We start from the raw sequence: 27,787 nt of genomic DNA, 5'->3' as shown, positions 1-27,787 counted from the left end.
TTGAAATATTGTCTTGTCAGAATGCTTACACGACATTTTGATTATCATTACCGCAACAGATGCTTATTAAATGTTAATTTAATTAATAGAAGCATAATACTTTGATTTGAAATGCATGTGCAGAATCTCCAAATTATGTTCTTTCAGGTTTGTCATGTCATTTTGAAAATATGTCAGTGTTGATGTTTTCTGACTGTTGCGGTAATGAGATTTTTTTCGGACTAATTTTTTAAATTATGTTACAAAAAGTGTTAAATGATAAGTAAAAGTTTTTAAATTAATGTTCCCATTTACTCCAGACTTTGTTTTTCAATGTCTGGTGGGAAAAAAAGTAAATTCAAGCAATTTTTACATTTTCATGCTTGACATGTTTAAAACCAAGTTTTCGTAAGAATCACCCACCCAATAGTACATTTACCACTACCATATGAACATCTTGATTAATTTAAACCTACCACAATAGAAGAGCTCTCTAAACTAGTAACGTCATCCAAATCATCGTCCTGTATACTAGACCCCGTTCCCACAAAATTACTAAAAGAGGTATTTCATGTAATGTCAGACGCGGTACTAAATATCTTTAACTCATCTCTAGAATTAGGATACGTTCCAACAGTTTTCAAACTAGCAGTTATTAGACCGCTCATTAAAAATCCAAACCTTGACCAGGGAGATCTTAATAACTTTAGACCGATCTCAAATCTACCTTTTCTTTCTAAAATATTAGAAAAAGTAGTGGCAAGCCAGCTACGCACATTCATAGCGAATAATAATACATATGAAAAGTTCCAATCAGGATTCAGGCCCCACCATAGCACAGAGACAACACTGCTTACAGAATTTTACTCAATAGACTAGAAAACTATGTTGGCATCAGTGGTCAGGCGTTAGCCTGGTTTAGATCGTATCTAACCAATCGATATCACTTTGTTTATGTAAATGAGGAAGAGTCATATCACTCCCCCGTTAAATACGACGTACCTCAGGGATCAGTTCTAGGCCCTATCCGATTCTTGTTATATATGTTACCTCTAGGAGACATTATCAGGAAACATAAATTAAGTTTTCACGGCTATGCAGATGATACCCAGCTTTACATCTCGTCACATCCTAGCGAAACCCACCAGTTTGCTAAGCTAACAGACTGCATTAGTGATATTAGGGACTGGATGGCACATAACTTTCTTATGCTAAACTCCAATAAGACTGAGATACTTATAATTGAACCAAATCGCTCCAAACATATGTCAGATAACAAGTTGTCCATAGATGGCTGCACGGTGGTGCCATCTTCCACGGTTAGAATTTAGGCGTAATGTTCGACAGCAATCTATCTTTCGATAGTCACACCTCCAACGTCTGCCACACAGCATTCTTCCATCTTAGAAATATATCAAAAATATGCCATATGCTGTCTGCATCAGATGCAGAAAAGCTTATACATGCTTTTATGACCTCTAGAATAGACTATTGTAACTCGCTACTCGGGGGATGCCATTCAAATCAGGTAAACAAAACGCCGCCGCAAGAGTGCTTACTCGATCTAAAAAGTATGACCACATTAGTCCAATTCTGGCATCTTTACACTGGCTACCAGTTAAATATCGCATACAATTTAAAATATTACTAATCACCTACAAAGCCTTAAATGGCCTAGCGCCCTCGTATATTAAAGAACTACTATCAGAATACAATCCACCACGTAAACTGCGCTCACAAAATTCTGGTCACTTAATTATCCCTAAAATATCAAAAGTGTCTAAAGGTGGTAGATCCTTTTCCTACTTGGCCCCTAAGCTCTGGAATGACTTACCAAACAATGTTCGAGTGTCAAACACAGTCGATCAATTTAAATCTAAACTTAAGACATTCTTCTTTAACAAACATAACATTTAACAATGTCCAGTAAATGTACTTTTCCCGCAGTAGTTAGTTTGTCTAGAACAAAGCACTCACATACCTCATATGGGTAATATACTATTGCCGCAATAGTTAGCCTGTCTGGAACCGAGCTGACTTAAACCACTATAATGTATGACACTTGCATTACATGTGAACGGCCCCTACGCTAATAGAACTCTGTTTTTGTCTCCCTGTCTCATCCTCGACCCTGAGGACAATAAGACAAACAGACCCAGTTCCTGTTGCTGTGAAGGTCATGGCACCACTGATCTACTGGCTGTCCTTCAACGTGATGCCTAGCCGATGCACGACCAACGACCACCGGCTGAACCAGATTAATCCGCTTACCCGCTTCCTATCCCTACCGTTTCTACATGTATGAATACATTAATTTCTCCCAAGGGTTTTTGTCCTTCTAGGAGTTTTTCCCACCGGGTTTTCTCCTAGGGGGTTTTTCGTCCCAGGGAGAGTCAGCCAACTTTGGCTTAACTAGCACTTCACTGTATACGTTACATTATTAATTTGCTTGCTTGTACGGTTTAACCTTAGCCGCTATATTCTACTTCTTATATTATCTATTGATTTTCTGTGCTCTCCTTTACTCATGTAAAGCTGCTTTGCAACAATTAACAATTGTGAAAAGCGCTATATAAATAAAACTGAATTGAATTGAATAGCCACTTATGGTCATAGCACCACCAGCTGGCAACAGGAAGTGACATGTTTACAATGATTATGTAATGTCCGATCTGTCCCAAACTTCACATGATTAATAAGAGTCCTGGACTGAACACATCTACATGCCAATAGTCCCTTATGATCATAGCGCCACCAGTTGGAAACAGGAAGTGACATGTGTACAATGATTATGCAATTTTCAATCCGTCCCAAATTTTACATGATTAATAAGAGTCCTGGACTGAACACATCTACATGTCAATAACCACTTATGGTCATAGCGCCGCCAGCTGGCAACAGGAAGTGACATGTTTACAACGATTATGCAATGTCCAATCCATCACAAACTTCACATGATTGATAAGAGTCCTGGACTGAACACATCTACATGCCAATAATCACTTATGGCCATAGCACCATCAGCTGGCAACAAGAAGTGTCATGTTTACAATGATTATTTAATGTCAGATCTGCCCTACATTTTACATGATCAATAAGAGTCCTGGACTGAACGCATCTACGTGCCAATATTTACATATAGTCTCTCTCACTCACACTCTCTCACTTACACACTCACTTTCTCACTTACACACTCACTCTCTCACTCACACTGTCACACACACACACACACACACACACACACACACACACACACACACACACACACACACACACACACACACACACACACACACACACACACACACACACACACACTCACTCTCTACACACGTTTTTGTTCTGTAGCCTACTTTCTATATCAACCATAAACTGTTGTTACCTATGTTTCCTGATAAGCTTAATATGATTTAAATAAAAGAGCTAACAATTCCCTAAATTTCCTGTTCATGTCTCCCTCTAGTCTAGTGCGTAAGAAGTGAAGTAATGTAATTTACAAACACATTTAGGTATAAGTAACTTACTTTGTATAAAACCAACAGTGAACAAATGTATTTGGTCAATGTTATTATGGTTTGTACGTGTTTAACCTAAAATGTATTGTACATTTCTATGATCTGTAACTTCTATAAGGGATGCCTTGCACCTTTAAGCCAGTGTCTCCGTTCTTCATGGCTAGCTTGACTATGAGTAACTCACTTTCCTGTGTCATAGTTAATCTCCGCCGAGCTGAATTTGTGTGAGTAGAAGGCACCTGGATGAAGTTTCATCGGATTCCCCTGCTGCTGTGAAAGGACAGCTCCGAGCAGTGGCGGCTGGTTTAAAAATAAGGCACTAGGGCGCCGCCCCCTTAAAGTTGTCCAGAAAGGAAAGCTACTTTAACCTGTTACCAAAAAGTTAAATATATAGTGCAAATTAAAACAAAATAATTTAGCTGTACTATTTCACTGTTAGTCATGCTATTATTTATAAAAAAATAAAAACTGAGTTTGTTGTATGTGTATCATGTTTGTGTGTCTGGGGCGCACCCCAAACGAATGTATATGTAGGTCAGTAAATGAGGCAAAAACATGTGACTTGAGGCTAAGCTCTAACTGGATGGTTTCGGATCTGCTTTAAGGCACGGGACTGTGCACCCCAAACCCTCCCACTTCAATATTGTTTTTTTACGTTTTTGACCTCATGTGATTCGATCATTCTCAGAGTCTCATAAAAGCGTTGCAAATTGTCTTTAACTGATAGCTACGTACTGATCAATAAAATATCAGTACGTAGATATGAAAGAAAATATGGTTTTATCCTTACAAAATCACATTTTACAAGGTGTTTAGTTGAAGAATAAATAAAGGATTAAGAAGCTTGGACCAGATCGACCAACAGAGTCAAATGATTGCAGTTTGTATGCTTCACCACTTCTTATGGCAAACAGAGTTGGCTAGCTGGATGCATTATCTTAAGTCATGAGTTTTATTGTTTTCCCGGTTTGCTAGAATTTTAAGAACCATGCAGAATGTATGTTGTCTGTTGTGAGGGAAAACATGCGCTTGTGCTACAGCTATTGAAGCAAAAAGAAACGTACTGGCTTGTGATTAGGCAACTTAAGTGTCTGTGTGTCTATGGGGCGGTTTCCCGGACAGGGATTAGACTAGTCCTAGACTAAAATAAATAAAAGAGCTATCCAAACTCAAAACAACTTGCACTGACATATCTTAAAATACATCAGTGCCCTTTGTTTTGCCTCAAAATGCACACAAGTAATGTTTTTAGTAAGGTATGTTTGTTAAAACTAGTTATATTTCCCAATTAAACTCAGGTCTAGTCCTGGCTTAAGATAATCCCTGTCCGGCAAACCGCCCCTTTGTGTTCTCGGTCGGGTTAAACTAGAAGTCTTTGATGGAAAAAATTTTAAGCAAGAAAATGAAAAAACCTGAACGTCACTTTGGCAGATTGCCCATACAGCTTGACTAAATGTAATTCCTAGTCATGTCCAGTCGGAGGCAGTGTGTTTCTAAACTCTCTCGCAATATTTTGATGTTATACACTGCGCATCGCTTCTACAGTTACAGTTTTTCTCAATTGCTAAAACACAATTTCTGAAACCTTGCTCCTTTTTCTGAAAACATTAAACACAAAACCTCATCTTCAAGCACTATTTGCAAAACCTCTTGCAAAATGAAACTTTCGCCCCAAAACAGTTTTACCTGTGTGCAAAATTAAACGCTGTTCTCAAAACAGTTTTACCTGTGTTCAAAATCAAACACCCCTCTCAATTCATAAACAAAGTGATCAAAATGATATACACTATCAAACAGTGAGTAAACACTACACCAAAAAATAGAAAACAAATGGTTCAAAACATATAGTTCTCAGGGAGTAAATGTTTACATATTTACAGTGTAACTCTCATTGTTTTGGACAAATTGCAAATGCTTTGATACAATCAAGCAGATGATTATGTACAAATGTCTGCTGTTTGAATTTTCAATTTAATTTTCATGAAAATACATTATACTGGTTTCTGTTGAATGGTCTTACACCTCAAAACATTTAGGAATTAGTTCATCATGCACAGCATGAAATTGTTGACCATATGTGTCATAATCTGTTACTGTAAGCATGAAGCATGTTTTCTATGTTTGTTTTTTTGTAAATGTGAATTGAATTGATAAATTCCTGTCAAGTGAATGCTGAAATTTGGAGTCATTTTTTGAATTTGTTTATTTTCACTGTACTTTTTTTTTCAAAATCACAATTTGTGTTATTTGTTTACAGAAAAAAAGGTGAACATGTAAATTCATCCACATTTTACAAAAAATACTGACACATATAATTGTGTACACTTGGTATATTGACAACATGAACAATGACAATGATTCATGAACAATGACACACAGACTTGCCATTTTGATGTGATTGACATGTTCCCTAATGTAAAAATTTACTTTTGACAGATGAACTCAGACTTTTCACCCCTAGTTTTACAGTACTGTACCCTGCATTTCACAAACTTATCCTTTGTTTCTGTGATACTGTAAAACAGTACAGTCGGTGCTGTTACAGTTTTTTACGATTGCTTAAGCACAATTTTGAAAACAGGACCCGGTTTGTCAAAACACTACACACAATTAACACAACCCTTCCCCAAAGTAGCACAACATTTCAGATCATTTGCAAAATGGAACACTTTTGTCAAAACTATACACAACTTTATAAAAACAATATTTTGTTACCATAAGAAACACACACATTTCACATGAATTAATTTTTTTTGAACCAGTTACACACTGCTGCTGCTAACCTAAAACACTTTTAGCAAGTCTAATTCTTATTGATTAGAGTACTACAAATGAAGTACAAAGACAAAGTGCAACTATAAATATAATTGATTTCTCTCCATACCCAAATCAGTCAACATGGAGAATCACAACAAAACATGTCCCAGTTTTCATGCTACTACAGTAGTGTGCATAACACTGTTAGCTCAGCAAACAACAGACAAATATAAAATACTGTATAGAGTACATGTTACAATTACAGTAAATAACAACAACAACAAACATAATCTAAAAAACTGACAATATTGTAAAGAAAGTACTATGGTCATCCCTGCTGGAAAACCAGCATACCAGCAAATTGGGTTTTGGTGCTGACCACCAGCATTCCCATGCTGGTCCATGCTGGTTTGGTGCTGGTTTAGCTGGTGGTCATCAGCATACCAGCACCAGCATCCCATGCTGGTCATACCAGCAAGACCAGCATATAATGTGTTTTGGTGTTGGTATGGTGGTGACCACCAGCTAAACCAGCACCAAACCAGCATGGACCAGCATGGGAATGTTGCTGGTCTATGCTGTTTTTTTCAGCAGGCATACTATACATTCTCTCTTCGCCTAGCTGGATCTGGCCAGAGAATTTCATCAACATCACAAGCAATATCCTCATTAGCAAGACAACCCGGGAAGAACCGTCTTGAATGTTGAATCCATCCTTGCACAACTTGGTCACAGACGTCCTCCATGGCCTGAATGAGGGGTGCCTGAGCCTGGAGATCCTAAACCTTCCACCGCCATGCTGAGAAAAACTCTTTGATAGGGTTTTGAAACAGAGAGTATGGTGGAAGGTATAGTACTGTCTGTGGATGGTGTTGAAACCAGTTCTTGACCAAAGCAGAGTGGTGGAATGACACATTGTCCCAGATGACAGTGTATTGTATCTGGTGCATTTCATACTTGCTGTGACAATGTGGTGCAATGGGTCCAAAAATGAGAGAATGTGAGGTGTGTTCTAAGGGCCCATTTTGGCATGATGGAGGAGAACCGCATGCTGTGAAATACTTTCACGTTGCCCTGGGACATTGATAATAGCCCGGTGCCCAATGATAATTCTGCCTCTTCTTCTTGCTTTTGTGATTTTGAACGCTGTCTCATCAATACATATGAATTCATGCAGGACCTGCTGCATTTTATAGTGCTTAAACCTGATTGGTGTGTGTACAATTTAGCAGTCATGTGTTTGTGCACCTGATGGCTGTGTTTAACAGATTGGCTCATAAGTGTGGTCATTTGACAGTCAGTGCTTTGGAATTGCAAAGAAGTGACATCCTGATAGACTTCTGTGTCTAATGTATACAAGTGTGTTTAATGTTTTGCAAATCACTGTGTGTAAGGTTTTGCAAATAGTGTGAAGCTGACAATGTGCTTACAGTTGTGCAAATCCAGCCTTGTGTTTTGCTCCTTGAGTGTTAGGTTTTGCTAATTGTGGGAAAATTTTAATTATAGTGTGTAAGCAATCGTAAAAAACTGTAACAAAAGGAAAGTTCAGGTTCATACAATTTGTTCATTGTACAGAATACAGCCTAAAATGCACTGTACTTCTGTATACAACAGTGAACTGGCTTATATTGTTTGTGTCACATCATTTGAAACAGGTTAGATCCATTTTGAGTGGTTGTGTTTAATCAATGACATGTGTGATGACATTTGTATTTGATTGTTGCTGCTTGTGTTTAGCAATATGCATGACATGTAAATTTGAGTGCAGATTGTGTTTTGAGAATGAGTATGTGTTTGGAGTTTTGCTAAAAAGTCTAATTGAGATCTGCAAATTGTGTTTTATGATGTGAAATGGTTTAAGGTATTGACAACAGACTGCACAATTAGATAAATGAGTTCAGGCAACTGAGAACTTTGTTCAGCCAATGGGTTTTAGTGTTTTAGCAATTGAGAAAAACTGTAAACACTACCGGAGGGCGAGATCATTCTCCAGAACAAAAAAAAATGGCAACAAGACGTCATCTGTCTAAGGTAAAGACACAAAATCTCATGACAAGAGTCTGCATTAATCTGCCTTCATGTGTTTATTACACAAGATGGTTTCAGATGAGTTTAGTTCAATTCAGATTTTTACACTATATTTTAATCACAATAGTATTTGTGATTTGATTTGTTTAAATTTGCCTGTTCATCATAAAGTTTGCATGTTTTATCGCCTTCACTGTCACTGTCATTCATCTGCTTCATGTGATGTTAAACATGTAAAGTGATGCAGTCTCATTTTGACTTGTACGCTAGTCTCAAAAGTTCATGATTAGAAATGAACATGTAAACAAAAACAATTAATATCATTAAACTATTACCTCAAACGAGAGGCCAGAGACCTTACTAACCAAGAAGGTCGAACACCCTTGAGTCTCGCACCTTAGACCCCTCAGCCATTCTGACAGCCAGCAAGGTTCTAAGACATCAATGCAAGATAGCCTAGTAGGACTGTGTATCGGCAACAATTTCACGATACGTATCCCGATACAAGGGCCCCGATACGATGCACATCACGATACAAGACTATTTTGAATTACATTTTTGTTCAGAATTTAGAAACATTATTATTATTATTATTATTATCATCTTCTGTGGTAACTCATAGAAATACTTAACATTCCAGAGTAAGTACTTTACTTATGTTTTTTTAAAAGCAGTTTTACAAAGATGGTGCCTTACTTTAGGCATTATATTTGTCTCTCATTATTCTATATCTATGAATATATGTGTAAACATGCAGTCAGAGTTAATACTATTTAATAGAATTCAGATTATTAATGTGACAGTTATAGTAGCTCTGTATCTCTTCTCTAGACGTACACTTTTCACATGCAAATCTTTGTCGTGTCTCTTCTCAAATGCGTTAGTACTGTTTTATAAGAGAGTGGCTAATGAAGCCATTTGCAGTAGTACAGGCTAAGATATCTGTGCTTTCATACTGAACTCATTGATTTTAAATACGCGCGCGAGAGAGAGAGCGAGAGTACGCGGCTCACTATGCAGACACGTGCGCCAGCTAGACAGACACGCAAAGTGAAAGTATACCCCGCTACCTTTAACTCTACATAGCCTACTCTGCGGGATACTGTACATGCGCCCTTTACAAATGGATCACGGATCAACAGCGATTCGTCACGTTACTTTCAAAAGTGCATCCAAATCGATACGGAAGGTATCTGCATCGTCAGGCGTCCACGGCTCTGAGGAAAGGCTGGCAGGACGTTATGCCGTTTCACCGCGATTGGAAAGGCAGTTGTACTATATTTCTTTATTACAAGTTTATTCAAGACACCTGAATCCTTGGCATGGTGCCAACGTTCTTCATCAGAGTGGCCTGCTATGCCAGGGACTGTAGGTTGAGTCGTGCCCGGGCTGTGTTCGAGCAGAGTGGCGCAGCGGAAGCGTGCTGGGCCCATAACCCAGAGGTCGATGGATCGAAACCATCCTCTGCTAGGAGTCCTTTAATTAAAAGCCTGCATGGCTCCGGCTCTGAGAAAACGCTGACAAAACATTACGTCGTTTCACCACGAGTCCTCATCTTTGGAAAGGCAGCTGTACCTTGTTTCTTAATTACGAGTTTATTCAAGACACCTGAATCCTTGGCATGATGCCAACATTCTGCATCAGTGTGGCCTCCTAGGCTAGGGACGGTAGGTGGAGTCGCGCCCGGGGCACGTGTAAGCAGAGTGGCGCAGCGGAAGCGTGCTGGGCCCATAACCCAGAGGTCGATGGATCGAAACCATCCTCTGCTAGGAGACCTTTAGTTAAAAGCCTGCATGGCTCCGAGAAAAAACGCTGACAAGACATTACGTCGTTTCACAATGAGTCCTCATCTTTGCAAAGGCGGCTGTGCTTTTTTCCTAATTACAAGCCTATTCAAGACACCTGGAGCCTCATTTATAAAGCGCGCGTACGCACAGATTTGATCGTAAAGTGTGCGTCCCCAAAATCCACGGCAAAGGCCATATTTATTAAAACTGTCTTTGACGTGGAAAAGTGCCTAGCGCCATGTCAGGGTCTGAGCAGACGCACGCGCTTTTGCTTGTCCGATCGCTGTAGGTTTTTGGAAATATAAGCCATTTTTGCTGCTCTAAAAGGATTTAAACACTGACAGGCGCTCTTTTATATGTCAGTGGCATTAATTAGGCATCGATTAAAATTCCGCAACTGTTCAGCTGCGCACAATTTCAAGCTCATTTGCGATTTATAGATTTCACGTCTGAAAGTGAGGCGTACGCGTGCTTTCTATGGGTACATTCGTTTTCATGAATCACACGTGAGCGCTTTTGAGAAAGGGGCCTGATCATCAATGCCATGGATGTGGGACATTTCTAGGAGAGAGTCTGAAATTGGCACATTCAGATCCACCCATTGCCAAAGTGATGTTAATGAAAGAATTTATTCAGAGCATGTTGTTGTAAATGAGATTCCTTCCTAGGAGAAACTTTGAAATTGGCCCTTTCAGATATTCCAACTGATGACAGTGCTTACATTTGAAAACTTGTTGTGAATGAGATTTGCACCAAGGCATCCAGAGGGAAAACTATGATAGTTTCAATGCCTCGCCAAAAATCTTTTGTCAGAAGTGGGATTTGAACCCACGCCTCCATTGGGAGACCAGAAACCTCACAAACTGAGAAGGTCGAACACCCTTGAGTCTGGCGCCTTAGACCGCTCGGCCATTCTGACACGGTGCTAACGGCCCAAGGCAGATGTTACCGTGTCCAAAGTCATGTCAGCTCTCTGTTCTCCCAACATGTCATGCAATCCATTGTAGCATGTCTGTGTATGTTGATGGTCCAACAGAACATGGTCCATGTGCGTGACTCCCAAGCCCCAGTGGCCTAATGGATAAGGCACTGGCCTCCTAAGCCAGGGATTGTGGGTTCGAGTCCCATCTGGGGTGCGCTTCAGCAGAGTGGCGCAGCGGAAGCGTGCTGGGCCCATAACCCAGAGGTCGATGGATCGAAACCATCCTCTGCTAGGTGTCCTTTAATTAAAAGCCTGCATGGCTCCGGCTCTGAGAAAACGCTGACAAAACATTACGTCGTTTCACCACGAGTCCTCGTCTTTGGAAAGGCAGCTGTACCTTGTTTCTTAATTACGAGTTTATTCAAGACACCTGAATCCTTGGCATGATGCCAACATTCTGCATCAGTGTGGCCTCCTAGGCTAGGGACGGTAGGTGGAGTCGCGCCCGGGGCACGTGTAAGCAGAGTGGCGCAGAGGAAGCGCGCTGGGCTCATAACCCAGAGGTCGCTAGATCGAAACCATCCTCTGCTAGGAGACCTTTAGTTAAAAGCCTGCATGGCTCCGAGAAAACGCTGACAAGACATTACGTCGTTTCACAATGAGTCCTCATCTTTGCAAAGGCGGCTGTGCTTTTTTCCTAATTACAAGCCTATTCAAGACACCTGGAGCCTCATTTATAAAGCGCGCGTACGCACAGATTTGATCGTAAAGTGTGCGTCCCCAAAATCCACGGCAAAGGCCATATTTATTAAAACAGTCTTTGACGTGGAAAAGTGCCTAGCGCCATGTCAGGGTCTGAGCAGACGCACGCGCTTTTGCTTGTCCGATCGCTGTAGGTTTTTGGAAATATCAGCCATTTTTGCTGCTCTAAAAGGATTTAAACACTGACAGGCGCTCTTTTATATGTCAGTGGCATTAATTAGGCATCGATTAAAATTCCGCAACTGTTCAGCTGCGCACAATTTCAAGCTCATTTGCGATTTATAGATTTCACGTCTGAAAGTGAGGCGTACGCGTGCTTTCTATGGGTACATTCGTTTTCATGAATCACACGTGCGCGCTTTTGAGAAAGGGGCCTGATCATCAATGCCATGGATGTGGGACATTTCTAGGAGAGAGTCTGAAATTGGCACATTCAGATCCACCCATTGCCAAAGTGATGTTAATGAAAGAATTTATTCAGAGCATGTTGTGGGAAATGAGATTCCTTCCTAGGAGAAACTTTGAAATTGGCCCTTTCAGATATTCCAACTGATGACAGTGCTTACATTTGAAAACTTGTTGTGAATGAGTCTTGCACCAAGGCATCCAGAGGGAGAACTATGATAGTTTCAATGCCTCGCCAAAAACCTTTTGTCAGAAGTGGGATTTGAACCCACGCCTCCATTGGGAGACCAGAAACCTCACAAAGTGAGAAGGTCGAACACCCTTGAGTCTGGCGCCTTAGACCGCTCGGCCATTCTGACACGGTGCTAACGGCCCAAGGCAGATGTTACCGTGTCCAAAGTCATGTCAGTTCTCTGTTCTCCCAACATGTCATGCAATCCATTGTAGCATGTCTGTGTATGTTGATGGTCCAACAGAACATGGTCCGTGTGCGTGACCCCCAAGCCCCAGTGGCCTAATGGATAAGGCACTGGCCTCCTAAGCCAGGGATTGTGGGTTCGAGTCCCATCTGGGGTGCGCTTCAGCAGAGTGGCGCAGCGGAAGCGTGCTGGGCCCATAACCCAGAGGTCGATGGATCGAAACCATCCTCTGCTAAGAGCCCTTTTCTCGAAGGCTTGCATGGCTCCGGCTCTGAGGAAAGGCTGGCAGGACGTTATGCCGTTTCACCGCGATTGGAAAGGCACTTGTACTATATTTCTTTATTACAAGTTGATTCAAGACACCTGAATCCTTGGCATGGTGCCAACGTTCTTCATCAGAGTGGCCTGCTATGCCAGGGACTGTAGGTTGAGTCGTGCCCGGGCTGCGTTCGAGCAGAGTGGCGCAGCGGAAGCGTGCTGGGCCCATAACCCAGAGGTCGATGGATCGAAACCATCCTCTGCTAGGTGTCCTTTAATTAAAAGCCTGCATGGCTCCGGCTCTGAGAAAACGCTGACAAAACATTACGTCGTTTCACCACGAGTCCTTGTCTTTGGAAAGGCAGCTGTACCTTGTTTCTTAATTACGAGTTTATTCAAGACACCTGAATCCTTGGCATGATGCCAACATTCTGCATCAGTGTGGCCTCCTAGGCTAGGGACGGTAGGTGGAGTCGCGCCCGGGGCACGTGTAAGCAGAGTGGCGCAGCGGAAGCGTGCTGGGCCCATAACCCAGAGGTCGATGGATCGAAACCATCCTCTGCTAGGAGACCTTTAGTTAAAAGCCTGCATGGCTCCGAGAAAACGCTGACAAGACATTACGTCGTTTCACAATGAGTCCTCATCTTTGCAAAGGCGGCTGTGCTTTTTTCCTAATTACAAGCCTATTCAAGACACCTGGAGCCTCATTTATAAAGCGCGCGTACGCACAGATTTGATCGTAAAGTGTGCGTCCCCAAAATCCACGGCAAAGGCCATATTTATTAAAACTGTCTTTGACGTGGAAAAGTGCCTAGCGCCATGTCAGGGTCTGAGCAGACGCACGCGCTTTTGCTTGTCCGATCGCTGTAGGTTTTTGGAAATATAAGCCATTTTTGCTGCTCTAAAAGGATTTAAACACTGACAGGCGCTCTTTTATATGTCAGTGGCATTAATTAGGCATCGATTAAAATTCCGCAACTGTTCAGCTGCGCACAATTTCAAGCTCATTTGCGATTTATAGATTTCACGTCTGAAAGTGAGGCGTACGCGTGCTTTCTATGGGTACATTCGTTTTCATGAATCACACGTGCGCGCTTTTGAGAAAGGGGCCTGATCATCAATGCCATGGATGTGGGACATTTCTAGGAGAGAGTCTGAAATTGGCACATTCAGATCCACCCATTGCCAAAGTGATGTTAATGAAAGAATTTATTCAGAGCATGTTGTGGGAAATGAGATTCCTTCCTAGGAGAAACTTTGAAATTGGCCCTTTCAGATATTCCAACTGATGACAGTGCTTACATTTGAAAACTTGTTGTGAATGAGTCTTGCACCAAGGCATCCAGAGGGAGAACTATGATAGTTTCAATGCCTCGCCAAAAACCTTTTGTCAGAAGTGGGATTTGAACCCACGCCTCCATTGGGAGACCAGAAACCTTACAAAGTGAGAAGGTCGAACACCCTTGAGTCTGGCGCCTTAGACCGCTCGGCCATTCTGACACGGTGCTAACGGCCCAAGGCAGATGTTACCGTGTCCAAAGTCATGTCAGTTCTCTGTTCTCCCAACATGTCATGCAATCCATTGTAGCATGTCTGTGTATGTTGATGGTCCAACAGAACATGGTCCGTGTGCATGACCCCCAAGCCCCAGTGGCCTAATGGATAAGGCACTGGCCTCCTAAGCCAGGGATTGTGGGTTCGAGTCCCATCTGGGGTGCGCTTCAGCAGAGTGGCGCAGCGGAAGCGTGCTGGGCCCATAACCCAGAGGTCGATGGATCGAAACCATCCTCTGCTAAGAGCCCTTTTCTCGAAGGCTTGCATGGCTCCGGCTCTGAGGAAAGGCTGGCAGGACGTTATGCCGTTTCACCGCGATTGGAAAGGCAGTTGTACTATATTTCTTTATTACAAGTTTATTCAAGACACCTGAATCCTTGGCATGGTGCCAACGTTCTTCATCAGAGTGGCCTGCTATGCCAGGGACTGTAGGTTGAGTCGCGCCCGGGCTGCGTTCGAGCAGAGTGGCGCAGCGGAAGCGTGCTGGGCCCATAACCCAGAGGTCGATGGATCGAAACCATCCTCTGCTAGGTGTCCTTTAATTAAAAGCCTGCATGGCTCCGGCTCTGAGAAAACGCTGACAAAACATTACGTCGTTTCACCACGAGTCCTCGTCTTTGGAAAGGCAGCTGTACCTTGTTTCTTAATTACGAGTTTATTCAAGACACCTGAATCCTTGGCATGATGCCAACATTCTGCATCAGTGTGGCCTCCTAGGCTAGGGACGGTAGGTGGAGTTGCGCCCGGGGCACGTGTAAGCAGAGTGGCGCAGCGGAAGCGTGCTGGGCCCATAACCCAGAGGTCGATGGATCGAAACCATCCTCTGCTAGGAGACCTTTAGTTAAAAGCCTGCATGGCTCCGAGAAAACGCTGACAAGACATTACGTCGTTTCACAATGAGTCCTCATCTTTGCAAAGGCGGCTGTGCTTTTTTCCTAATTACAAGCCTATTCAAGACACCTGGAGCCTCATTTATAAAGCGCGCGTACGCACAGATTTGATCGTAAAGTGTGCGTCCCCAAAATCCACGGCAAAGGCCATATTTATTAAAACTGTCTTTGACGTGGAAAAGTGCCTAGCGCCATGTCAGGGTCTGAGCAGACGCACGCGCTTTTGCTTGTCCGATCGCTGTAGGTTTTTGGAAATATAAGCCATTTTTGCTGCTCTAAAAGGATTTAAACACTGACAGGCGCTCTTTTATATGTCAGTGGCATTAATTAGGCATCGATTAAAATTCCGCAACTGTTCAGCTGCGCACAATTTCAAGCTCATTTGCGATTTATAGATTTCACGTTTGAAAGTGAGGCGTACGCGTGCTTTCTATGGGTACATTCGTTTTCATGAATCACACATGCGCGCTTTTGAGAAAGGGGCCTGATCATCAATGCCATGGATGTGGGACATTTCTAGGAGAGAGTCTGAAATTGGCACATTCAGATCCACCCATTGCCAAAGTGATGTTAATGAAAGAATTTATTCAGAGCATGTTGTGGGAAATGAGATTCCTTCCTAGGAGAAACTTTGAAATTGGCCCTTTCAGATATTCCAACTGATGACAGTGCTTACATTTGAAAACTTGTTGTGAATGAGTCTTGCACCAAGGCATCCAGAGGGAGAACTATGATAGTTTCAATGCCTCGCCAAAAACCTTTTGTCAGAAGTGGGATTTGAACCCACGCCTCCATTGGGAGACCAGAAACCTCACAAACTGAGAAGGTCGAACACCCTTGAGTCTGGCGCCTTAGACTGCTCGGCCATTCTGACACGGTGCTAACGGCCCAAGGCAGATGTTACCGTGTCCAAAGTCATGTCAGTTCTCTGTTCTCCCAACATGTCATGCAATCCATTGTAGCATGTCTGTGTATGTTGATGGTCCAACAGAACATGGTCCGTGTGCGTGATCCCCAAGCCCCAGTGGCCTAATGGATAAGGCACTGGCCTCCTAAGCCAGGGATTGTGGGTTCGAGTCCCATCTGGGGTGCGCTTCAGCAGAGTGGCGCAGCGGAAGCGTGCTGGGCCCATAACCCAGAGGTCGATGGATCGAAACCATCCTCTGCTAAGAGCCCTTTTCTCGAAGGCTTGCATGGCTCCGGCTCTGAGGAAAGGCTGGCAGGACGTTATGCCGTTTCACCGCGATTGGAGAGGCAGTTGTACTATATTTCTTTATTACAAGTTGATTCAAGACACCTGAATCCTTGGCATGGTGCCAACGTTCTTCATCAGAGTGGCCTGCTATGCCAGGGACTGTAGGTTGAGTCGTGCCCGGGCTGCGTTCGAGCAGAGTGGCGCAGCGGAAGCGTGCTGGGCCCATAACCCAGAGGTCGATGGATCGAAACCATCCTCTGCTAGGTGTCCTTTAATTAAAAGCCTGCATGGCTCCGGCTCTGAGAAAACGCTGACAAAACATTACGTCGTTTCACCACGAGTCCTTGTCTTTGGAAAGGCAGCTGTACCTTGTTTCTTAATTACGAGTTTATTCAAGACACCTGAATCCTTGGCATGATGCCAACATTCTGCATCAGTGTGGCCTCCTAGGCTAGGGACGGTAGGTGGAGTCGCGCCCGGGGCACATGTAAGCAGAGTGGCGCAGCGGAAGCGTGCTGGGCCCATAACCCAGAGGTCGATGGATCGAAACCATCCTCTGCTAGGAGACCTTTAGTTAAAAGCCTGCATGGCTCCGAGAAAACGCTGACAAGACATTACGTCGTTTCACAATGAGTCCTCATCTTTGCAAAGGCGGCTGTGCTTTTTTCCTAATTACAAGCCTATTCAAGACACCTGGAGCCTCATTTATAAAGCGCGCGTACGCACAGATTTGATCGTAAAGTGTGCGTCCCCAAAATCCACGGCAAAGGCCATATTTATTAAAACTGTCTTTGACGTGGAAAAGTGCCTAGCGCCATGTCAGGGTCTGAGCAGACGCACGCGCTTTTGCTTGTCCGATCGCTGTAGGTTTTTGGAAATATAAGCCATTTTTGCTGCTCTAAAAGGATTTAAACACTGACAGGCGCTCTTTTATATGTCAGTGGCATTAATTAGGCATCGATTAAAATTCCGCAACTGTTCAGCTGCGCACAATTTCAAGCTCATTTGCGATTTATAGATTTCACGTCTGAAAGTGAGGCGTACGCGTGCTTTCTATGGGTACATTCGTTTTCATGAATCACACGTGCGCGCTTTTGAGAAAGGGGCCTGATCATCAATGCCATGGATGTGGGACATTTCTAGGAGAGAGTCTGAAATTGGCACATTCAGATCCACCCATTGCCAAAGTGATGTTAATGAAAGAATTTATTCAGAGCATGTTGTGGGAAATGAGATTCCTTCCTAGGAGAAACTTTGAAATTGGCCCTTTCAGATATTCCAACTGATGACAGTGCTTACATTTGAAAACTTGTTGTGAATGAGTCTTGCACCAAGGCATCCAGAGGGAGAACTATGATAGTTTCAATGCCTCGCCAAAAACCTTTTGTCAGAAGTGGGATTTGAACCCACGCCTCCATTGGGAGACCAGAAACCTGACAAAGTGAGAAGGTCGATCACCCTTGAGTCTGGCGCCTTAGACCGCTCGGCCATTCTGACACGGTGCTAACGGCCCAAGGCAGATGTTACCGTGTCCAAAGTCATGTCAGTTCTCTGTTCTCCCAACATGTCATGCAATCCATTGTAGCATGTCTGTGTATGTTGATGGTCCAACAGAACATGGTCCGTGTGCGTGACCCCCAAGCCCCAGTGGCCTAATGGATAAGGCACTGGCCTCCTAAGCCAGGGATTGTGGGTTCGAGTCCCATCTGGGGTGCGCTTCAGCAGAGTGGCGCAGCGGAAGCGTGCTGGGCCCATAACCCAGAGGTCGATGGATCGAAACCATCCTCTGCTAAGAGCCCTTTTCTCGAAGGCTTGCATGGCTCCGGCTCTGAGGAAAGGCTGGCAGGACGTTATGCCGTTTCACCGCGATTGGAAAGGCAGTTGTACTATATTTCTTTATTACAAGTTGATTCAAGACACCTGAATCCTTGGCATGGTGCCAACGTTCTTCATCAGAGTGGCCTGCTATGCCAGGGACTGTAGGTTGAGTCGTGCCCGGGCTGCGTTCGAGCAGAGTGGCGCAGCGGAAGCGTGCTCGGCCCATAACCCAGAGGTCGATGGATCGAAACCATCCTCTGCTAGGTGTCCTTTAATTAAAAGCCTGCATGGCTCCGGCTCTGAGAAAACGCTGACAAAACATTACGTCGTTTCACCACGAGTCCTCGTCTTTGGAAAGGCAGCTGTACCTTGTTTCTTAATTACGAGTTTATTCAAGACACCTGAATCCTTGGCATGATGCCAACATTCTGCATCAGTGTGGCCTCCTAGGCTAGGGACGGTAGGTGGAGTCGCGCCCGGGGCACGTGTAAGCAGAGTGGCGCAGCGGAAGCGTGCTGGGCCCATAACCCAGAGGTCGATGGATCGAAACCATCCTCTGCTAGGTGACCTTTAGTTAAAAGCCTGCATGGCTCCGAGAAAACGCTGACAAGACATTACGTCGTTTCACAATGAGTCCTCATCTTTGCAAAGGCGGCTGTGCTTTTTTCCTAAATACAAGCCTATTTAAGACACCTGGAGCCTCATTTATAAAGCGCGCGTACGCACAGATTTGATCGTAAAGTGTGCGTCCCCAAAATCCACGGCAAAGGCCATATTTATTAAAACTGTCTTTGACGTGGAAAAGTGCCTAGCGCCATGTCAGGGTCTGAGCAGACGCACGCGCTTTTGCTTGTCCGATCGCTGTAGGTTTTTGGAAATATAAGCCATTTTTGCTGCTCTAAAAGGATTTAAACACTGACAGGCGCTCTTTTATATGTCAGTGGCATTAATTAGGCATCGATTAAAAATCCGCAACTGTTCAGCTGCGCACAATTTCAAGCTCATTTGCGATTTATAGATTTCACGTCTGAAAGTGAGGCGTACGCGTGCTTTCTATGGGTACATTCGTTTTCATGAATCACACGTGCGCGCTTTTGAGAAAGGGGCCTGATCATCAATGCCATGGATGTGGGACATTTCTAGGAGAGAGTCTGAAATTGGCACATTCAGATCCACCCATTGCCAAAGTGATGTTAATGAAAGAATTTATTCAGAGCATGTTGTGGGAAATGAGATTCCTTCCTAGGAGAAACTTTGAAATTGGCCCTTTCAGATATTCCAACTGATGAAAGTGCTTACATTTGAAAACTTGTTGTGAATGAGTCTTGCACCAAGGCATCCAGAGGGAGAACTATGATAGTTTCAATGCCTCGCCAAAAACCTTTTGTCAGAAGTGGGATTTGAACCCACGCCTCCATTGGGAGACCAGAAACCTCACAAACTGAGAAGGTCAAACACCCTTGAGTCTGGCGCCTTAGACCGCTCGGCCATTCTGACACGGTGCTGACGGCCCAAGGCAGATGTTACCGTGTCCAAAGTCATGTCAGTTCTCTGTTCTCCCAACATGTCATGCAATCCATTGTAGCATGTCTGTGTATGTTGATGGTCCAACAGAACATGGTCCGTGTGCGTGACCCCCAAGCCCCAGTGGCCTAATGGATAAGGCACTGGCCTCCTAAGCCAGGGATTGTGGGTTCGAGTCCCATCTGGGGTGCGCTTCAGCAGAGTGGCGCAGCGGAAGCGTGCTGGGCCCATAACCCAGAGGTCGATGGATCGAAACCATCCTCTGCTAAGAGCCCTTTTCTCGAAGGCTTGCATGGCTCCGGCTCTGAGGAAAGGCTGGCAGGACGTTATGCCGTTTCACCGCGATTGGAAAGGCAGTTGTACTATATTTCTTTATTACAAGTTGATTCAAGACACCTGAATCCTTGGCATGGTGCCAACGTTCTTCATCAGAGTGGCCTGCTATGCCAGGGACTGTAGGTTGAGTCGTGCCCGGGCTGCGTTCGAGCAGAGTGGCGCAGCGGAAGCGTGCTCGGCCCATAACCCAGAGGTCGATGGATCGAAACCATCCTCTGCTAGGTGTCCTTTAATTAAAAGCCTGCATGGCTCCGGCTTTGAGAAAACGCTGACAAAACATTACGTCGTTTCACCACGAGTCCTCGTCTTTGGAAAGGCAGCTGTACCTTGTTTCTTAATTACGAGTTTATTCAAGACACCTGAATCCTTGGCATGATGCCAACATTCTGCATCAGTGTGGCCTCCTAGGCTAGGGACGGTAGGTGGAGTCGCGCCCGGGGCACGTGTAAGCAGAGTGGCGCAGCGGAAGCGTGCTGGGCCCATAACCCAGAGGTCGATGGATCGAAACCATCCTCTGCTAGGTGACCTTTAGTTAAAAGCCTGCATGGCTCCGAGAAAACGCTGACAAGACATTACGTCGTTTCACAATGAGTCCTCATCTTTGCAAAGGCGGCTGTGCTTTTTTCCTAAATACAAGCCTATTTAAGACACCTGGAGCCTCATTTATAAAGCGCGCGTACGCACAGATTTGATCGTAAAGTGTGCGTCCCCAAAATCCAAGGCAAAGGCCATATTTATTAAAACTGTCTTTGACGTGGAAAAGTGCCTAGCGCCATGTCAGGGTCTGAGCAGACGCACGTGCTTTTGCTTGTCCGATCGCTGTAGGTTTTTGGAAATATAAGCCATTTTTGCTGCTCTAAAAGGATTTAAACACTGACAGGCGCTCTTTTATATGTCAGTGGCATTAATTAGGCATCGATTAAAAATCCGCAACTGTTCAGCTGCGCACAATTTCAAGCTCATTTGCGATTTATAGATTTCACGTCTGAAAGTGAGGCGTACGCGTGCTTTCTATGGGTACATTCGTTTTCATGAATCACACGTGCGCGCTTTTGAGAAAGGGGCCTGATCATCAATGCCATGGATGTGGGACATTTCTAGGAGAGAGTCTGAAATTGGCACATTCAGATCCACCCATTGCCAAAGTGATGTTAATGAAAGAATTTATTCAGAGCATGTTGTGGGAAATGAGATTCCTTCCTAGGAGAAACTTTGAAATTGGCCCTTTCAGATATTCCAACTGATGAAAGTGCTTACATTTGAAAACTTGTTGTGAATGAGTCTTGCACCAAGGCATCCAGAGGGAGAACTATGATAGTTTCAATGCCTCGCCAAAAACCTTTTGTCAGAAGTGGGATTTGAACCCACGCCTCCATTGGGAGACCAGAAACCTCACAAACTGAGAAGGTCAAACACCCTTGAGTCTGGCGCCTTAGACCGCTCGGCCATTCTGACACGGTGCTGACGGCCCAAGGCAGATGTTACCGTGTCCAAAGTCATGTCAGTTCTCTGTTCTCCCAACATGTCATGCAATCCATTGTAGCATGTCTGTGTATGTTGATGGTCCAACAGAACATGGTCCGTGTGCGTGACCCCCAAGCCCCAGTGGCCTAATGGATAAGGCACTGGCCTCCTAAGCCAGGGATTGTGGGTTCGAGTCCCATCTGGGGTGCGCTTCAGCAGAGTGGCGCAGCGGAAGCGTGCTGGGCCCATAACCCAGAGGTCGATGGATCGAAACCATCCTCTGCTAAGAGCCCTTTTCTCGAAGGCTTGCATGGCTCCGGCTCTGAGGAAAGGCTGGCAGGACGTTATGCCGTTTCACCGCGATTGGAAAGGCAGTTGTACTATATTTCTTTATTACAAGTTGATTCAAGACACCTGAATCCTTGGCATGGTGCCAACATTCTTCATCAGAGTGGCCTGCTATGCCAGGGACTGTAGGTTGAGTCGTGCCCGGGCTGCGTTCGAGCAGAGTGGTGCAGCGGAAGCGTGCTGGGCCCATAACCCAGAGGTCGATGGATCGAAACCATCCTCTGCTAGGTGTCCTTTAATTAAAAGCCTGCATGGCTCCGGCTCTGAGAAAACTCTGACAAAACATTACGTCGTTTCACCACGAGTCCTCGTCTTTGGAAAGGCAGCTGTACCTTGTTTCTTAATTACGAGTTTATTCAAGACACCTGAATCCTTGGCATGATGCCAACATTCTGCATCAGTGTGGCCTCCTAGGCTAGGGACGGTAGGTGGAGTCGCGCCCGGGGCACGTGTAAGCAGAGTGGCGCAGCGGAAGCGTGCTGGGCCCATAACCCAGAGGTCGATGGATCGAAACCATCCTCTGCTAGGAGACGTTTAGTTAAAAGCCTGCATGGCTCCGAGAAAACGCTGACAAGACATTACGTCGTTTCACAATGAGTCCTCATCTTTGCAAAGGCGGCTGTGCTTTTTTCCTAATTACAAGCCTATTCAAGACACCTGGAGCCTCATTTATAAAGCGCGCGTACGCACAGATTTGATCGTAAAGTGTGCGTCCCCAAAATCCACGGCAAAGGCCATATTTATTAAAACTGTCTTTGACGTGGAAAAGTGCCTAGCGCCATGTCAGGGTCTGAGCAGACGCACGCGCTTTTGCTTGTCCGATCGCTGTAGGTTTTTGGAAATATAAGCCATTTTTGCTGCTCTAAAAGGATTTAAACACTGACAGGCGCTCTTTTATATGTCAGTGGCATTAATTAGGCATCGATTAAAATTCCGCAACTGTTCAGCTGCGCACAATTTCAAGCTCATTTGCGATTTATAGATTTCACGTCTGAAAGTGAGGCGTACGCGTGCTTTCTATGGGTACATTCGTTTTCATGAATCACACATGCGCGCTTTTGAGAAAGGGGCCTGATCATCAATGCCATGGATGTGGGACATTTCTAGGAGAGAGTCTGAAATTGGCACATTCAGATCCACCCATTGCCAAAGTGATGTTAATGAAAGAATTTATTCAGAGCATGTTGTGGGAAATGAGATTCCTTCCTAGGAGAAACTTTGAAATTGGCCCTTTCAGATATTCCAACTGATGAAAGTGCTTACATTTGAAAACTTGTTGTGAATGAGTCTTGCACCAAGGCATCCAGAGGGAGAACTATGATAGTTTCAATGCCTCGCCAAAATCCTTTTGTCAGAAGTGGGATTTGAACCCACGCCTCCATTGGGAGACCAGAAACCTCACAAACTGAGAAGGTCGAACACCCTTGAGTCTGGCGCCTTAGACCGCTCGGCCATTCTGACACGGTGCTAACGGCCCAAGGCAGATGTTACCGTGTCCAAAGTCATGTCAGTTCTCTGTTCTCCCAACATGTCATGCAATCCATTGTAGCATGTCTGTGTATGTTGATGGTCCAACAGAACATGGTCCGTGTGCGTCACCCCCAAGCCCCAGTGGCCTAATGGATAAGGCACTGGCCTCCTAAGCCAGGGATTGTGGGTTCGAGTCCCATCTGGGGTGCGCTTCAGCAGAGTGGCGCAGCGGAAGCGTGCTGGGCCCATAACCCAGAGGTCGATGGATCGAAACCATCCTCTGCTAAGAGCCCTTTTCTCGAAGGCTTGCATGGCTCCGGCTCTGAGGAAAGGCTGGCAGGACGTTATGCCGTTTCACCGCGATTGGAAAGGCAGTTGTACTATATTTCTTTATTACAAGTTTATTCAAGACACCTGAATCCTTGGCATGGTGCCAACGTTCTTCATCAGAGTGGCCTGCTATGCCAGGGACTGTAGGTTGAGTCGTGCCCAGGCTGCGTTCGAGCAGAGTGGCGCAGCGGAAGCGTGCTGGGCCCATAACCCAGAGGTCGATGGATCGAAACCATCCTCTGCTAGGTGTCCTTTAATTAAAAGCCTGCATGGCTCCGGCTCTGAGAAAACGCTGACAAAACATTACGTCGTTTCACCACGAGTCCTCGTCTTTGGAAAGGCAGCTGTACCTTGTTTCTTAATTACGAGTTTATTCAAGACACCTGAATCCTTGGCATGATGCCAACATTCTGCATCAGTGTGGCCTCCTAGGCTAGGGACGGTAGGTGGAGTCGCGCCCGGGGCACGTGTAAGCAGAGTGGCGCAGCGGAAGCGTGCTGGGCCCATAACCCAGAGGTCGATGGATCGAAACCATCCTCTGCTAGGAGACGTTTAGTTAAAAGCCTGCATGGCTCCGAGAAAACGCTGACAAGACATTACGTCGTTTCACAATGAGTCCTCATCTTTGCAAAGGCGGCTGTGCTTTTTTCCTAATTACAAGCCTATTCAAGACACCTGGAGCCTCATTTATAAAGCGCGCGTACGCACAGATTTGATCGTAAAGTGTGCGTCCCCAAAATCCACGGCAAAGGCCATATTTATTAAAACTGTCTTTGACGTGGAAAAGTGCCTAGCGCCATGTCAGGGTCTAAGCAGACGCACGCGCTTTTGCTTGTCCGATCGCTGTAGGTTTTTGGAAATATAAGCCATTTTTGCTGCTCTAAAAGGATTTAAACACTGACAGGCGCTCTTTTATATGTCAGTGGCATTAATTAGGCATCGATTAAAATTCCGCAACTGTTCAGCTGCGCACAATTTCAAGCTCATTTGCGATTTATAGATTTCACGTCTGAAAGTGAGGCGTACGCGTGCTTTCTATGGGTACATTCGTTTTCATGAATCACACGTGCGCGCTTTTGAGAAAGGGGCCTGATCATCAATGCCATGGATGTGGGACATTTCTAGGAGAGAGTCTGAAATTGGCACATTCAGATCCACCCATTGCCAAAGTGATGTTAATGAAAGAATTTATTCAGAGCATGTTGTGGGAAATGAGATTCCTTCCTAGGAGAAACTTTGAAATTGGCCCTTTCAGATATTCCAACTGATGACAGTGCTTACATTTGAAAACTTGTTGTGAATGAGTCTTGCACCAAGGCATCCAGAGGGAGAACTATGATAGTTTCAATGCCTCGCCAAAAACCTTTTGTCAGAAGTGGGATTTGAACCCACGCCTCCATTGGGAGACCAGAAACCTCACAAACTGAGAAGGTCGAACACCCTTGAGTCTGGCGCCTTAGACCGCTCGGCCATTCTGACACGGTGCTAACGGCCCAAGGCAGATGTTACCGTGTCCAAAGTCATGTCAGTTCTCTGTTCTCCCAACATGTCATGCAATCCATTGTAGCATGTCTGTGTATGTTGATGGTCCAACAGAACATGGTCCGTGTGCGTGACCCCCAAGCCCCAGTGGCCTAATGGATAAGGCACTGGCTTCCTAAGCCAGGGATTGTGGGTTCGAGTCCCATCTGGGGTGCGCTTCAGCAGAGTGGCGCAGCGGAAGCGTGCTGGGCCCATAACCCAGAGGTCGATGGATCGAAACCATCCTCTGCTAAGAGCCCTTTTCTCGAAGGCTTGCATGGCTCCGGCTCTGAGGAAAGGCTGGCAGGACGTTATGCCGTTTCACCGCGATTGGAAAGGCAGTTGTACTATATTTCTTTATTACAAGTTGATTCAAGACACCTGAATCCTTGGCATGGTGCCAACGTTCTTCATCAGAGTGGCCTGCTATGCCAGGGACTGTAGGTTGAGTCGTGCCCGGGCTGCGTTCGAGCAGAGTGGCGCAGCGGAAGCGTGCTGGGCCCATAACCCAGAGGTCGATGGATCGAAACCATCCTCTGCTAGGTGTCCTTTAATTAAAAGCCTGCATGGCTCCGGCTCTGAGAAAACGCTGACAAAACATTACGTCGTTTCACCACGAGTCCTCGTCTTTGGAAAGGCAGCTGTACCTTGTTTCTTAATTACGAGTTTATTCAAGACACCTGAATCCTTGGCATGATGCCAACATTCTGCATCAGTGTGGCCTCCTAGGCTAGGGACGGTAGGTGGAGTCGCGCCCGGGGCACGTGTAAGCAGAGTGGCGCAGCGGAAGCGTGCTGGGCCCATAACCCAGAGGTCGATGGATCGAAACCATCCTCTGCTAGGAGACGTTTAGTTAAAAGCCTGCATGGCTCCGAGAAAACGCTGACAAGACATTACGTCGTTTCACAATGAGTCCTCATCTTTGCAAAGGCGGCTGTGCTTTTTTCCTAATTACAAGCCTATTCAAGACACCTGGAGCCTCATTTATAAAGCGCGCGTACGCACAGATTTGATCGTAAAGTGTGCGTCCCCAAAATCCACGGCAAAGGCCATATTTATTAAAACTGTCTTTGACGTGGAAAAGTGCCTAGCGCCATGTCAGGGTCTGAGCAGACGCACGCGCTTTTGCTTGTCCGATCGCTGTAGGTTTTTGGAAATATAAGCCATTTTTGCTGCTCTAAAAGGATTTAAACACTGACAGGCGCTCTTTTATATGTCAGTGGCATTAATTAGGCATCGATTAAAATTCCGCAACTGTTCAGCTGCGCACAATTTCAAGCTCATTTGCGATTTATAGATTTCACGTCTGAAAGTGAGGCGTACGCGTGCTTTCTATGGGTACATTCGTTTTCATGAATCACACGTGCGCGCTTTTGAGAAAGGGGCCTGATCATCAATGCCATGGATGTGGGACATTTCTAGGAGAGAGTCTGAAATTGGCACATTCAGATCCACCCATTGCCAAAGTGATGTTAATGAAAGAATTTATTCAGAGCATGTTGTGGGAAATGAGATTCCTTCCTAGGAGAAACTTTGAAATTGGCCCTTTCAGATATTCCAACTGATGACAGTGCTTACATTTGAAAACTTGTTGTGAATGAGTCTTGCACCAAGGCATCCAGAGGGAGAACTATGATAGTTTCAATGCCTCGCCAAAAACCTTTTGTCAGAAGTGGGATTTGAACCCACGCCTCCATTGGGAGACCAGAAACCTCACAAACTGAGAAGGTCGAACACCCTTGAGTCTGGCGCCTTAGACCGCTCGGCCATTCTGACACGGTGCTAACGGCCCAAGGCAGATGTTACCGTGTCCAAAGTCATGTCAGTTCTCTGTTCTCCCAACATGTCATGCAATCCATTGTAGCATGTCTGTGTATGTTGATGGTCCAACAGAACATGGTCCGTGTGCGTGACCCCCAAGCCCCAGTGGCCTAATGGATAAGGCACTGGCCTCCTAAGCCAGGGATTGTGGGTTCGAGTCCCATCTGGGGTGCGCTTCAGCAGAGTGGCGCAGCGGAAGCGTGCTGGGCCCATAACCCAGAGGTCGATGGATCGAAACCATCCTCTGCTAAGAGCCCTTTTCTCGAAGGCTTGCATGGCTCCGGCTCTGAGGAAAGGCTGGCAGGACGTTATGCCGTTTCACCGCGATTGGAAAGGCAGTTGTACTATATTTCTTTATTACAAGTTGATTCAAGACACCTGAATCCTTGGCATGGTGCCAACGTTCTTCATCAGAGTGGCCTGCGTTGCCAGGGACTGTAGGTTGAGTCGTGCCCGGGCTGCGTTCGAGCAGAGTGGCGCAGCGGAAGCGTGCTGGGCCCATAACCCAGAGGTCGATGGATCGAAACCATCCTCTGCTAGGTGTCCTTTAATTAAAAGCCTGCATGGCTCCGGCTCTGAGAAAACGCTGACAAAACATTACGTCGTTTCACCACGAGTCCTCGTCTTTGGAAAGGCAGCTGTACCTTGTTTCTTAATTACGAGTTTATTCAAGACACCTGAATC

At 45.1% G+C, this 27,787-nt stretch overlaps 20 non-coding genes across 20 annotated transcripts; 10 read left to right on the top strand and 10 right to left on the bottom strand.

Annotated features, from left to right (window-relative positions):
* Positions 1–10,873: 10,873 nt before the first annotated feature.
* trnal-caa (transfer RNA leucine (anticodon CAA)) lies at positions 10,874–10,985 on the bottom strand. Its single transcript has 2 exons — positions 10,948–10,985; positions 10,874–10,919 (listed from the first exon to the last, which is right to left on the bottom strand). It is a non-coding gene; the product is annotated as a tRNA-Leu (tRNA).
* Positions 10,986–11,129: 144 nt separating this feature from the next.
* On the top strand, positions 11,130–11,202 carry trnar-ccu (transfer RNA arginine (anticodon CCU)). The gene has a single exon. It is a non-coding gene; the product is annotated as a tRNA-Arg (tRNA).
* A 1,200-nt stretch (positions 11,203–12,402) lies between these two features.
* On the bottom strand, positions 12,403–12,514 carry trnal-caa (transfer RNA leucine (anticodon CAA)). Its single transcript has 2 exons — positions 12,477–12,514; positions 12,403–12,448 (listed from the first exon to the last, which is right to left on the bottom strand). It is a non-coding gene; the product is annotated as a tRNA-Leu (tRNA).
* Positions 12,515–12,658: 144 nt separating this feature from the next.
* trnar-ccu (transfer RNA arginine (anticodon CCU)) lies at positions 12,659–12,731 on the top strand. Its single transcript has one exon. It is a non-coding gene; the product is annotated as a tRNA-Arg (tRNA).
* A 1,489-nt stretch (positions 12,732–14,220) lies between these two features.
* On the bottom strand, positions 14,221–14,332 carry trnal-caa (transfer RNA leucine (anticodon CAA)). The gene is made up of 2 exons: positions 14,295–14,332; positions 14,221–14,266 (listed from the first exon to the last, which is right to left on the bottom strand). It is a non-coding gene; the product is annotated as a tRNA-Leu (tRNA).
* A 144-nt stretch (positions 14,333–14,476) lies between these two features.
* trnar-ccu (transfer RNA arginine (anticodon CCU)) lies at positions 14,477–14,549 on the top strand. Its single transcript has one exon. It is a non-coding gene; the product is annotated as a tRNA-Arg (tRNA).
* A 1,489-nt stretch (positions 14,550–16,038) lies between these two features.
* trnal-caa (transfer RNA leucine (anticodon CAA)) lies at positions 16,039–16,150 on the bottom strand. Its single transcript has 2 exons — positions 16,113–16,150; positions 16,039–16,084 (listed from the first exon to the last, which is right to left on the bottom strand). It is a non-coding gene; the product is annotated as a tRNA-Leu (tRNA).
* Positions 16,151–16,294: 144 nt separating this feature from the next.
* Positions 16,295–16,367, top strand: trnar-ccu (transfer RNA arginine (anticodon CCU)). Its single transcript has one exon. It is a non-coding gene; the product is annotated as a tRNA-Arg (tRNA).
* A 1,489-nt stretch (positions 16,368–17,856) lies between these two features.
* Positions 17,857–17,968, bottom strand: trnal-caa (transfer RNA leucine (anticodon CAA)). The gene is made up of 2 exons: positions 17,931–17,968; positions 17,857–17,902 (listed from the first exon to the last, which is right to left on the bottom strand). It is a non-coding gene; the product is annotated as a tRNA-Leu (tRNA).
* Positions 17,969–18,112: 144 nt separating this feature from the next.
* trnar-ccu (transfer RNA arginine (anticodon CCU)) lies at positions 18,113–18,185 on the top strand. The gene has a single exon. It is a non-coding gene; the product is annotated as a tRNA-Arg (tRNA).
* A 1,489-nt stretch (positions 18,186–19,674) lies between these two features.
* Positions 19,675–19,786, bottom strand: trnal-caa (transfer RNA leucine (anticodon CAA)). The gene is made up of 2 exons: positions 19,749–19,786; positions 19,675–19,720 (listed from the first exon to the last, which is right to left on the bottom strand). It is a non-coding gene; the product is annotated as a tRNA-Leu (tRNA).
* Positions 19,787–19,930: 144 nt separating this feature from the next.
* On the top strand, positions 19,931–20,003 carry trnar-ccu (transfer RNA arginine (anticodon CCU)). Its single transcript has one exon. It is a non-coding gene; the product is annotated as a tRNA-Arg (tRNA).
* Positions 20,004–21,492: 1,489 nt separating this feature from the next.
* trnal-caa (transfer RNA leucine (anticodon CAA)) lies at positions 21,493–21,604 on the bottom strand. Its single transcript has 2 exons — positions 21,567–21,604; positions 21,493–21,538 (listed from the first exon to the last, which is right to left on the bottom strand). It is a non-coding gene; the product is annotated as a tRNA-Leu (tRNA).
* A 144-nt stretch (positions 21,605–21,748) lies between these two features.
* Positions 21,749–21,821, top strand: trnar-ccu (transfer RNA arginine (anticodon CCU)). The gene has a single exon. It is a non-coding gene; the product is annotated as a tRNA-Arg (tRNA).
* A 1,489-nt stretch (positions 21,822–23,310) lies between these two features.
* Positions 23,311–23,422, bottom strand: trnal-caa (transfer RNA leucine (anticodon CAA)). The gene is made up of 2 exons: positions 23,385–23,422; positions 23,311–23,356 (listed from the first exon to the last, which is right to left on the bottom strand). It is a non-coding gene; the product is annotated as a tRNA-Leu (tRNA).
* A 144-nt stretch (positions 23,423–23,566) lies between these two features.
* Positions 23,567–23,639, top strand: trnar-ccu (transfer RNA arginine (anticodon CCU)). The gene has a single exon. It is a non-coding gene; the product is annotated as a tRNA-Arg (tRNA).
* Positions 23,640–25,128: 1,489 nt separating this feature from the next.
* On the bottom strand, positions 25,129–25,240 carry trnal-caa (transfer RNA leucine (anticodon CAA)). Its single transcript has 2 exons — positions 25,203–25,240; positions 25,129–25,174 (listed from the first exon to the last, which is right to left on the bottom strand). It is a non-coding gene; the product is annotated as a tRNA-Leu (tRNA).
* Positions 25,241–25,384: 144 nt separating this feature from the next.
* Positions 25,385–25,457, top strand: trnar-ccu (transfer RNA arginine (anticodon CCU)). The gene has a single exon. It is a non-coding gene; the product is annotated as a tRNA-Arg (tRNA).
* A 1,489-nt stretch (positions 25,458–26,946) lies between these two features.
* trnal-caa (transfer RNA leucine (anticodon CAA)) lies at positions 26,947–27,058 on the bottom strand. The gene is made up of 2 exons: positions 27,021–27,058; positions 26,947–26,992 (listed from the first exon to the last, which is right to left on the bottom strand). It is a non-coding gene; the product is annotated as a tRNA-Leu (tRNA).
* A 144-nt stretch (positions 27,059–27,202) lies between these two features.
* trnar-ccu (transfer RNA arginine (anticodon CCU)) lies at positions 27,203–27,275 on the top strand. The gene has a single exon. It is a non-coding gene; the product is annotated as a tRNA-Arg (tRNA).
* The last annotated feature ends 512 nt before the right edge of the window (positions 27,276–27,787 follow it).

This window comes from Misgurnus anguillicaudatus, chromosome 2 (genome assembly GCF_027580225.2).
Source record: "Misgurnus anguillicaudatus chromosome 2, ASM2758022v2, whole genome shotgun sequence".
NCBI classification, from domain to species: Eukaryota; Metazoa; Chordata; class Actinopteri; order Cypriniformes; family Cobitidae; genus Misgurnus; species Misgurnus anguillicaudatus.
This window is presented reverse-complemented; position numbering and strand designations above follow the sequence as displayed.